Genomic DNA, 12457 nt, shown 5'->3' on the forward strand with positions numbered 1-12457 from the left:
TTTGGTAACCATAAGTTTTTTTTGGAAGTCTGTGAGTCTGTTTCTGTTTTGTAAATAAGTTCATTTGTATCATATTTTAGATTCCACGTATAAGTGATATTATATGATATTTGTCTTTCCCTATATGGCTTCACTTAGTATGATCATCTCCAGGTCCATCCATGTTGCTGCAGATGGAATTATTTCATTCTTTTTTATGGCTTAGTAGTATTTCATTGTGTATGTATATATATACACACACACACTATATATATATATATTTGGCTGAAATTCCATCAGTTTCTTCATATCCTTATTTTTGTTTTGTTTTGTCTTTGCCAAGGCCTATCATCAAGAAGGTGGCTGTACTTATGTTTTTTCAAATGGCGGTAAAATACACATGACATAAAATTTATGTTAACTATCTTAAAGTGCACAGTTCCGTGGTATTAAATATGTTCATATTGTTGTGCAACCATCACCACCATCCATTCCCATAACTCTTTTCATCTTGTAAAACTGAAATTCTATTCCCATTAAACAATAACTCCCCATTCTCCCCTCCTCCTAGCCCCTGGCAACAGCCATCCATATTTTTTTTTTTTTGCGGTAAGCGGGCCTCTCACTGTTGTGGCCTCTCCCGTTGCGGAGCACAGGCTCCGGATGCGCAGGCTCAGCGGCCATGGCTCACGGGTCCAGCCGCTCCGCGGCATGTGGGATCTTCCTGGACCAGGGCAGGAACCCGTGTCCCCTGCATCGGCAGGCGGACTCTCAACCACTGCGCCACCAGGGAAGCCCCCATATTGTTTTTGATACCTTTCCTGCCCCAGAATCTTGACTAACTGACAAAATCAAGACTTGCAAAAACAGCTCTCAAAAGAACTGCTCTGACAGTTTTGGGGATGGGATTGCACCAATGGCCTCAACCAAGAGGCACAAAAATCTGGAAGTTTCTCATTATTCCAAACACAAGTTTTGCAGCAGTTAAAGATGAAATCTGCTACTTGACCCAAACAAGAACATGCAGCCCTCTCTTCTCTTTATTCTATCAAAACTCCAAGCTGCCCTGACTTGGGTCTTCAGCTGCTCCCTGATGTCCATGAGCTGAATAAAGTCTGTAACCTCTATCTGTGTCAGTGAAACTACTTTCTTTAGGCAGTTTGGTGCCGTGACTATTCTTTATTTCATTCATTTTGTGTTTATTATTTCCTTCTTTCTGTTGTAGGTTTAGACCAAGTTTATTTTGTGATTAGGAATAAGTTTTCTTTGAGATTATTTTTTTGACCAGTATGGGGGAGACTAGGGAAAATTCGTGCTTTAGAGGAAAACTTGGCTCAAATAGGGAAATTTTGCTCACCAGGGGATGTTTGTCAATGAAATGTTCGGAGACGTTTTTAGTTGTCACAACTGGTGTGGGGTGCTACTGGCGATTAATGAGGCCGAAGGTTCTGCTAAATATCTTGCAATGCACAGGACAGCCACAGTAAAGAACTGTCTAGCCTCAAATGCCAACAGTGCCAAAATGTCAATCATTGCCAATCGTGTCAGAAGTCCCTGGTCTAGACAGGTCACAGACTTCAGAGTTATCTGATTCTGATTATGTGGGAGTTTTACATCTCTATGAGCTCTTGATTCATGATTGTAATGCAAAAATAATTATTTCCTATATATTCAAGTAAATTCTGTTCCAGAGGGGTTCAATTGACTCCCTCCCTTCCCCTGCCCCATGGGGGAAAAAAGAACCAGTTTCTGTCTTGTAAATTCATTTCAAGAATCCCTTACTCCACTAATACCTTTATGCTTTTTAAAATTTTTCTAAAAAATATTTTATTAGAGTATAGTTGAGTTACAATGTTGTGTTAGTTTCAGGTGTACAGTAAAGTGATTCAGTTAGACCTATACATATATTCATTCTTTTTCGGATTCTTTTCTCATATAGGTTATCATAGAATACTGAGTAGAGTTCCCTGTGCTATACAGTAGGTCCTTGTTGGTTATCTATTATATATAGTAGTGTGTGTATACCTTTATGCTTTAAACCAGTTACAAAATCTGCTTTGTTCTCTCATTATGAGTTAAATAAAATCTCTAACATGTGTTCATTTTTATATCTGTATGAGAATCATTAGTTTACTTTAAAAAATTATCTTTTACAACTTCTCTGGAACCTTGAGCAAACTGTCATCACAAGCACCAGATCCTGAAAAAATAAACTGAGAGAAATCTGGGGTTTTATTTCAGTCAGATGGATTATGGAGACACTAAGATGGCTGTGGGGTATTTCTCAACTGCCTGAAAGGAAGCTTGGTAAAGAATTTGACCCATCACACTCTTTAAGTTCCTTTAAAACTTAAAAGCTATTCTAAGACAATATTGGTATGGAACTTTTAATTTGACAGTGGGGATTGCTCCAGGAACTGTCCCACCTATTGAAACCCCCAAAGTCTGGATTTGAAAGCTCCACCACATGTAAACTGGGAGATATTGAGCAAGTGACTTCCCTTCACAGAGCTTCATTTTTCTCTTTTGAAAACAAAAGACATAATAGCACCGATCTTAGAGCGCTGTATGTAGTAAATAAGATATTATAAAATCCTCTAGCATTAAAGATTTCAGAAGGGCAGTGACAGATATAATTAGGAATTAAAGAAAATTCTTTTCAGAAAAAAGTCTAACTTGAAAGGGATACAAAAGCAAATAATCTCAACGGATAATATTTTAAGAGAAATAGAAGAGAAAAAAGAGAAAAAATGTAAAAATTTTAAAAAAGAAATGGGATATCTTCTTCAGGCTGAGATGGAGTGACAGGAACCATATTGATTTTCCTGCTTTAAACAACAAGATAATTGGACAAAATGTATAGGAAACAATGATTTTCAAACATGATCCCGGAGAGAAGGGAAACAAACAAGATGAGCCCTCTGGTTGCACCAGTTTACGGACTAGAAGCAGTTTCTGGGCTGTAGTGCAGGAAGAGGAATTCAAACAAGCTCTGGTGATCTTACTGAATGGAGGATATAGAAATTGAGGTTCGAGGAGTTCAAGGAGGTCAAGTCAGCTAGAATCTGTGGGTCACAGAATCAAAGAAGAGGGGGCTATACACAGACAGAGAGAGACACACACACAAAGGGGGCGTACTACAGAGCTCTGCAGAGCACTCCTCTAGTCTTTAGGTATTATCTGTGCAAGTGTAAGAGGAAACTACCAAAGGCCTAGGAAAGAACCACCAAAAAGAAGTAGGCAAAACAATTCCCAGCGATCACACAGGGCTGGGAATATCTTGTGTCCCCACCTGCCTGAGTGGAAAGACCTTGTAAAATCTTCAGCACGGTGGGGCTAAATTACCCCTAGATTAAAGGATGTCCCATACCCATCCTAAAAAGATTAAATGCCAATCTTGAAAGGATTCATCTGATTCCAACTAACTTACTGCATACCACAACAAAAACCAATACTCTTTAAAGGAAAAAAAAAAATTCCAGTAACCAAAAGTATAAAATCCACAGTGCAAAGAATCCAAATAATTTTCCAGGCATTAAAAAAAAAAAAAAAAAAGCAGGAAAGTATGAACGACAACCGGGATAAAATCAATCAACAGACCCAGAAATGACAAAGATTATGGAACTAGCAGACAAGAATGATGAAACGACTATTATAAATACACTCCATAAGCTCAAGAAGATTGAGGAAAACATGAACATTATGAGGAGAGAAATAAAGATGTAAAAACTTCACATGAAAATATTTGGCAGATATATACTACTGTATGTAAACTAGATAAACAACAAGAACCTACTGTACAGCACAGGGAATTATATTCAATATCTTGTAATAACCTATAATGGAAATAATCTGAAAAGTTACCTATATAGTCATATATATAAAACTGAATCACTTTGCTATACACTTGAAGCATTGCAAATCAACTATACTTCAATAAAAAATATTGGAAAAAAAAGAAGAAAAATTTTCTAGTTTATCCAATGGTAAATTTGTTCAAATGATACCTATAAGTAGTAAAAATCAGACAAACAAAACTGAAATAAACCCCTAAATGATTAAAAAAACTTGAGATGAAACATTAAATATTAAATGAAAAACATACTTAGTGATGTTAACAATAGAGTACACACTGCAGAAGTAAAGATAAATGAACTTGAAGACATAGCAACAGAAACTATCCAAAAGGAAGTAGAGAGAAAAAATATTGAGAAAAAAAAACCCAAAACAGAACATCAGTGACCCATGGGACAATAATAAGCAGTATAATTTACATACAATCAAATTACCAAAAGGAGAGGAAAGGGGAGGGACAGAAACTTTTCTTTTTTTTTTTAAATTTTTGAATTTTATTTTATTCATTTTTTTATACAGCAGGTTCTTATTAGTCATCAATTTTATACACATCAGTGTATACATGTCAATCCCAATTGCCCAATTCATCACACCACCACCCCCAGCCCTCTGCCACTTTCCCTGCTTGGTGTCCATACGTTTGTTCTCTATATCTGTGTCTCAATTTCTGCCCCGCAAACCGGTTCATCTGTACCATTTTTCTAGGTTCCACATATGTGAGTTAATATACAATATTTGTTTTTCTCTTTCTGACTTACTTCACTCTGTATGACAGTCTCTAGATCCAACCACGTCTCTACAAACGACCCAATTTCATTCCTTTTTATGGCTGAGTGATATTCCATTGTATATATGTACCACATTTTCTTTATCCATTAGTCTGTCAATGGCATTTAGGTTGCTTCCATGTCCTGGCTACTGTAAATAGTGCTGCAATGAACATTGGGGTGCATGTGTCTTTTTGGGTTTTTTTTGTGTGTGTGTGGTACGTAGGCCTCTCACTGTTGTGGCCTCTCCCATTGCGGAGCACAGGCTCTGGACGCGCAGGCTCAGCGGTCATGGCTCATAGGCCCAGCCGCTCTGCGGCATGTGGGATCTTCCTAGACCAGGGCACGAATCCGTGTCCCTTGCATTGGCAGGCGGACTCCCAACCACTGCGCCACCAGGGAAGCCCTGCATGTGTCTTTTTGAATTATGGTTTTCTCTGGGTATATGCCCAGTAGTGGCATTGCTGGATCATATGGTAATTTTATTTTTAGTTTTTTAAGGAACCTCCATACTGTTCTCCATAGTGGCTGTATCAATTTACATTCCCACCGACAGTGCAAGAGGGTTCCCTTTTCTCCACACCCTCTCCAGCATTTGTTGTTTGTAGATTTTCTGATGACACCCATTCTAACTGGTGTGAGGTGGTACCTCATTGTAGTTTTGATTTGCATTTCTCTACTAATTAGTGATGTTGAGCAGCTTTTCATGTGCTTCTTGGCCATCTGTGTGTCTTCTTTGGAGAAATCTATTTAGGTTTTCTGCCCATTTTTGGATTGGGTTGTTTGTTTTTTTAATAGTGAGCTGCATGAGCTGTTTATATATTTTGGAGATTAATCCTATGTCTGTTGATTGGTTTGCAAATATTTTCTCCCATTCTGAGGCAGAAACAGTTTTTAAAGAAATACTGGTTGAAAAGTTTCAAGTTTGATGAAAATTATAAACCCATAGAATCCAGAACCTCAGTGAACCCCAAGCAGAATAAAATCTAAAGAAAACTATGCGGGCTTCCCTGGTGGCGCAGTGGTTGGGAGTCCGCCTGCCGATGCAGGGGACACGGGTTCGTGCCCTGGTCCGGGAAGATCCCACATGCTGCGGAGCAGCTGGGCCCGTGAGTCATGGCCGCTGAGCCTGCGCGTCCAGAGCCTGTGCTCTGCGACGGGAGAGGCCACAGCAGTGGGAGGCCCGCGTACCGCATTAAAAAAAAAAAAAGAAAAGAAAGAAAGCTATGCAAAGCCATAACATAATCAAACTTTTGAAAATCACGTTAAAAATCTTAAAACCAGCTAGAGGAAAAGACACATTAAGTACGTGGGAAAAACGGTAACAATAATAGAAGACTTCTTATCAGAAACCATACACAAGAAGACAGTAGAAAGATATCTTTAAAACAACAAAAGGAAAAAAGACAATCCAGAATTCTTTACACAGCAAAAGTCCTCCCCAAATGGAGAAATAGACTTTCAGATTTTTAAAAACTAAGAAGATTTGAAGAGTAATGTCAGCAACATTACTACTCTCCTCCTACAAAAACACCAATTTGGCAACCATCCAAACATGAAGATATAAAACTTAGAGCAACCATTAAAAAAAAAGAGGTATAACTATTAAGGCAATACTGGATACAGATTGGAATCATAAAAAGAGTCAAGTAATCTGAAAGAGGGGAAGCAAAGAAGATAAAGTGAACAAAGAAAGGATAGGCAGATAGAAAACAAATAGACGGTAGGTTAAATGCAACCATATTGATAATTATATTAAGCATAAATGATCTGCACATCTCAATTAAAAGGCAGAAATTGTCAGATTGGATGAAAAAGCAAGACCTAATCACATGCTGTCTATAAGAAATTCATTCTAAATGTAGAGACATAGCTATATTAAAAGTAAAAAGATAAAAAAATACCATGAAATCACTAATCAAAGGAAAGCTGCAGTATTATTAACATATTAGCTATGCTAATATTTAAAAAGTAGATTTCAGAACCAACTAAATTACTAAGTATAAACAGGTCATTTCATGATGACAGTCTCAATTTATCAAAAAGACATATTAATCCTAAATCAAATACACCAAAAAACAGAGCTTGAAAATATATGAAACAAAAAGCTGAAAGAACTGAAAGGAGAAATAGACAAATTCACAATTATAATTTCAGATTTCAACATTCCTTTCTCAACAATTGATAGAACAAGTTAATAGAAGATATAGAATACTTGAACTAATGAGTTTATCAACTAACTTAATAGATATTTACAGAACACTCCAAGTGCTCACAGAATATTCACCAAGATATACCATTGGTGGTATATCTCAAGATATACCAAGATATACCATGTATTCTGGGTAATACAGGATCTCAATAAAAATGGAAGGATTGAAGTCTTACAAAGGTGATGTCTGTCCACAATAGAGTTAAACTAAAAATTAATAATAGATATGCACCTGGAAAATCCCTAAATACTAGAAAATTGAACAATGTACTGGTAAATAACTAATGGGTAAAAGAGAAATCAGAAGAGAAATTCGAGAAGTTTGAATTGACTAAAATTAAAAGTACAATACATAAAAATATTTGTGGAACCAAGATAAAGTAGTAATTAGAGGGAGAGTTATACTTTAAAAAGCGTATTTTAGATAGAATGGTCTTAAATCAATGATCAATACTTATATCTTAAGAAGTGAGAAAAATAAGAGCAAGTGATACCTCATTGTAGTTTTTTTTTTTTTTTACATCTTTATTGGAGTATAATTGCTTTACAATGGTGTGTTAGTTTCTGCTTTATACCAAAGTGAATCAGTTATACATAAACATATGTTCCCATATCTCTTCCCTCTTGCGTCTCTCTCCCTCCCACCCTCCCTATCCCACCCACCTAGGTGGTCACAAACCACCAAGCTTATCTCCCTGTGCTATGCGGCTGCTTCCCACTAGCTATCTATTTTACGTTTGGTAGTGTATATATGTCCATGCCACTCCCTCACTTTGTCACAGATTACCCTTCCCCCTCCCCATATCCTCAAGTCCATTCTCTAGTAGGTCTGTGTCTTTATTCCTGTCTTACCCCTAGGTTCTTCATGACATTTTTTTCCCTTAAATTCCATATATATGTGTTAGCATATGGTATTGGTTTTTCTCTTTCTGACTTACTTCACTCTGTATGACAGACTCTAAGTCCATCCACCTCGCTACAAATATCTCAATTTCGTTTCTTTTTATGGCTGAGTAATATTCCATTGCATATATGTGCCACATCTTCCTTATCCATTCATCTGTCGATGGACATTTAGGTTGATTCCATGTTCTGGCTATTGTAAATAGAGCTGCAATGAACACTTTGGTACATGACTCTTCTTGAATTATGGTTTTCTCAGGGTATATGCCAAGTAGTGGGATTGCTGGGTTGTATGGTAGTTCTTTTCTAGTTTTTTAAGGAATGTCCATACTGTTCTCCATAGTGGCTATATCAATTTACATTCCCACCAACAGTGTAGGAGTGTTCCCTTTTCTCCACACCCTCTCTAGCATTTATTATTTCTAGACTTTTTAATGATGGTAATTCTGACCAGTTTGAGGTGGTACCTCGTTAGAGTTTTGATTTGCATTTCTCTAATAATTAGTGATGTTGAGCATCTTTTCATGTCCCTACTGGCCATCTGTATGTCTTCTTTGGAGAATTGTCTGTTAAGGTCTTATGCCCATTTTTTTATTGGGCATATACCCAGACAAAACTATAATTCAAAAAGATACATGCACCCCTCTGTTCATAGCAGCACTATTCACAATAGCCAAAACATGGAAACAACCTAAATGTCCATCGACAGATGAATGGATAAAGAAAATGTGCTACATATATACAGTGGAATACTACTCAGCCATAAAAAAGAATGAAGTAATGCCATTTGCATCAACATGGATACAACTAGAGATTATCATACTAAGTGAAGTGAGTCAGAAAGAGAAAGACAAATACCATATGATATCACTTATATGTGGAATCTAAAATATGGCACAAATGAACCAATCTACAAAACAGAAACAGACTCATAGACATAGAGAACAGACTTGTGGTTGTCAAGGGAGGGGGTGGTGGGGGAGGGATGGACTAGGAGTGTGGGATTAGTAGATGCAAACTATTATATACAGTATGGATAAACAACAAGGTCCTACTGTATAGCACTGGGAACTATATTCAATATCCTGTGATAAACAATAATGGGAAAGAATATAAAAAAAGAATGTCTGTATGTGTATAACTGAGTCACTTTCCTGTAGAGCAGAGATTGGCACAACATTGTAAATCAACTCTACTTCAATAAAAAAGACTGTATTTCAATACACTAGCAACAAACAACTGAACCTTTAAAAATATCATTTACAACAGCTTAAAAATACATAACAGTGATGAATTTAACAAAATATATGTGTATTAGTTTCATATCGTATTGCTGCTGTAGCAAAATTACCACAAACTTAGTGCCTTAAAACAACACAAATTTATTGTTTCACTGGGCTAAAGTCAAGGTGCCAGCAGGGCTGGTTCCTTCTGGAGACTCTCAGGGCAGAAGCTATTTTCTTCCCCTTTTCACTTTCTAACAACTACCTGTAATTCTTTGCTTATAACCACTTCCTTACATTACTACAACCATTTTCTTATCTTCTCCTCCACAATCTGATCTCCTGCTGCCCTCTTATTAGGTCTCTTGTGATTACATTGAGTCCACCCAGAAAACCCAAGATAATCTCCCCATCTCAAGACACATGCAAAATCTCTTTTACCATGTAAGGTAACATATTCATGGGTTTTGGGGATTAGGACTTGGACATCTCTGGGGAGTCATTATTCAGCCTACTACAATATGCAAAATATAAAAACCACAAAACATTTCAGAGAAAGAAAGGAAGACATAAAGAAATCGAGAGAGATACCATGTTCATGGATTCAAAGACTTAATTTTGATAAGATCTCAATTCTCCTTAAATTGATCAATGCAGTCCCAAGAATATTTCCAGCAGGCTATTTTGTAGAATTGAAAAGCTGATTCTAAAATTTATATGAAAATGCAATTGACCTAAAACAGATAAAACAATCTGAAAAAGAATGAAGTTGGAAGACTCACAGTACCTGATTTTAAGGTTTACTGCAAAGTCATAGTAACCAAGACAATGTGGTATTGGCATAAGAATAGACATGTAGGTCAGTGGAATGGCAGAGAGAGTCCACAAACAAATCCCAACCTATATGGTCAACTGATTTTCAACAAAGGTGCCAAGGTAATTCAAAGAGGGAAAAGGAAATTCTTTTCATTAAATGATTCTACACATCCATATGTAAATAAGTGAAACTCAACCCTTACCCCACACTGTACACAAAATGAATCATGGACCTAAAATGTAAGAGCTAAAACAATAGAACACCTGGAAGAAACCATAGGAGAAAACGTTTCTGACCTTGTGTCAAGCAAGATTTTTTTTAGATAAGATACAAAAACACGAGCCACAAAAGAAAAAATGAACACATTGGACTTCTTCAAAACTAAAAGTTCTTACCTTTCAAAAGACACTGTTAAGTAAATCAAAAGGTAATTTACAGTCTGGAAGAAAATATTTACAAAGCATACATCTTTTAAAAAATGTTTATCTAGAATATGTAGAACACACAACGCAACAAAAAACCTGATTAAAAGTGGGCACTACAACAAAGAAGACATATACACGGCAAATAAGCACATCAAAGTGTGTTTAATATGATTAGTCATTAAGTATTTTAGCCATCAGTAAAACAACAGTTAAAACTACATACCCACTAGAATGGCTAAAATTAAAAGACAGATAATACCATGTGTTGACAATGATGTGAAGCAACTGTAAATCTCTTATTGCAAATGGGAATGCAAAATAGTATAGCCACTTTGGAAAAGTTTGCAGTTTTTTATAAATTTTATCATAGCCTTATCATACAACCCAGCAACTCCACCCTTAGGTATTTACTCTAGAGAAATGAAAACTTCATTGGACCATTCATAGTAGCTCTATTTATAATAGCTAAAAACTGGAAACTGCTCAAATATCTAACAGCTAGTTAATTGATAAACAAATTGTGGTATGTATTCATACAATGGAATACTACTCAGCAACACAGGGTAACAAGATATCGATACATGAACAACATGGATGAATTGCAAAAGCATTATGCTAAGTTAAAGAATCCAGGCACAAAAGCCATCCTGTTGTTTAATTCTAAGAAGCCAAACTAAAGTGACACAATGTAGATTAGTCATAGCTGGTGGCTGGGGGACCGGGGAGGCGACTGCAAAGGGGCATGAGAGATCTTTTTGGGGTAACGGAAGTGTATTATACTACAACTGTGGTAGTGGCTACCTGGATGTATACATTTGTTGAAACTCATGTTGTATACTTAAAATGTGGACATTTAGGGCTTCCCTGGTGGCGCAGTTGTTGAGAATCTGCCTGCCAATGCAGGGGACATGGGGTCAAGCCCTGGTCCGGGAAGATCCCACATGACGCGGAGCTACTAAGCCCGTGCGCCACAACTACCGAGCCTGCGCTCTAGAGCCCGCAAGCCACAACTACTGAAGCCTGCGTGCATAGAGCCCGTGCTCCAACAAGAGAGGCCACCACAATGAGAAGCCCACGCCCCACAACAGAGTGGCCCCCACTCGCCGCAACTGGGAAAAGCGCGCGCGCAGCCAAAAATAAATATATAAAATAAATAAATTTTTTAAAATGTGGACATTTAATCTTATGTAAATGATAACTCAATAAAACTGGTGAAAAAGAAATGATAAGGAAAAAATTCGATAGAAGGTGAGAAAAATCGATAGAAGGTGACAAATACTGAGGGTAGGGAAAGGAGATTCAACAGAGACAAGGTGAGGCCTTGAGAAAGAAAATCAGAGCAAGATGTCAGAAAAAATACTACAAACTATAATTCAAGAAAACCTTCTTCAAATAAAAGATGACTTGAAAATGCCGAAGAAGTACACAGTATATCTGAGAATATTGGTGCGGAAGAAAGAACATACAGAAGTAATATGGAATATTTAAGTACAAATCCTGAAGTCCTCACTTTGAATAGGAATTATCAATATGAAATCATGAGGTATTTCACATATATTCAATGTGTTGATTTTCTCACCTGCTCTGAAAAGATATAGAAAGAAGGGCTAATTTAGTAGCATTAATGTCTCTAGCATCTAGATCACAGTTTTTAAATACCATTTTCCTACTTAAAAAATTAGGGCTTTTTGAAGAAATGGCTAATCAAGGTCTGGTGCAGGAGTTGTACAAGATAAGCCCAGAATATCTTGTCACACCAGATAACCAGTTGTGTACCAGTGAAACTGCTTTTGTAAATTAATAAAAGGACGAAGTGCTAAGAAATCCTGTTTTCTCAAATCACACTTATCAGAATCTTTGTATCTGAAACCATATCGGCAAGGCTGAAACGTTACATTTTTCCCTGAGGAATCAAGTCTTTTTATACAGAAGAACAACCTTGATTTCAGAGCCAGGGACAGAGTGTCAGAGAAAGAGTTTGGGGATATAAAATTCCACATCTCTCTTAATTTTGTACTTCCCATGGAAATGGGACCTAGAACAGATGTTAACCTCTTTACACACCATCCTGTGGCCCTTGAAGTCTATCAAACTCTGCTTCATTTACATTTTATCCAAAACTCTGCTATTCTCCTTAGTCCTATAATAACCTTATTTGTTCCTTCATTTGGTGAGATGTTCCACAGTTCCTTTGGTGTGTATCTTCCTTTGCTTCAGTAAGTTAATATGCTTAACTTTGTCAGACCGCAGGTGTGTCCCTCGTGGTGTTTATAAGA

The 12457-nt window shown here is 36.9% G+C and overlaps 1 protein-coding gene across 1 annotated transcript in view; it reads right to left on the reverse strand.

The window, feature by feature from the left end:
* The window catches only part of LOC113605048 (beta-defensin 115-like), a 50002-nt gene that overhangs the window by 1085 nt on the left and 36460 nt on the right, over positions 1 to 12457 (reverse strand). The gene's annotated exons all lie outside the window — the stretch shown is intronic.

Source organism: Aethalodelphis obliquidens, unplaced genomic scaffold (genome assembly GCF_003676395.1).
Source record: "Aethalodelphis obliquidens isolate GAN/ISIS:26980383/991018 unplaced genomic scaffold, ASM367639v1 scaffold42, whole genome shotgun sequence".
In the NCBI taxonomy this organism is placed as follows: domain Eukaryota; kingdom Metazoa; phylum Chordata; class Mammalia; order Artiodactyla; family Delphinidae; genus Aethalodelphis; species Aethalodelphis obliquidens.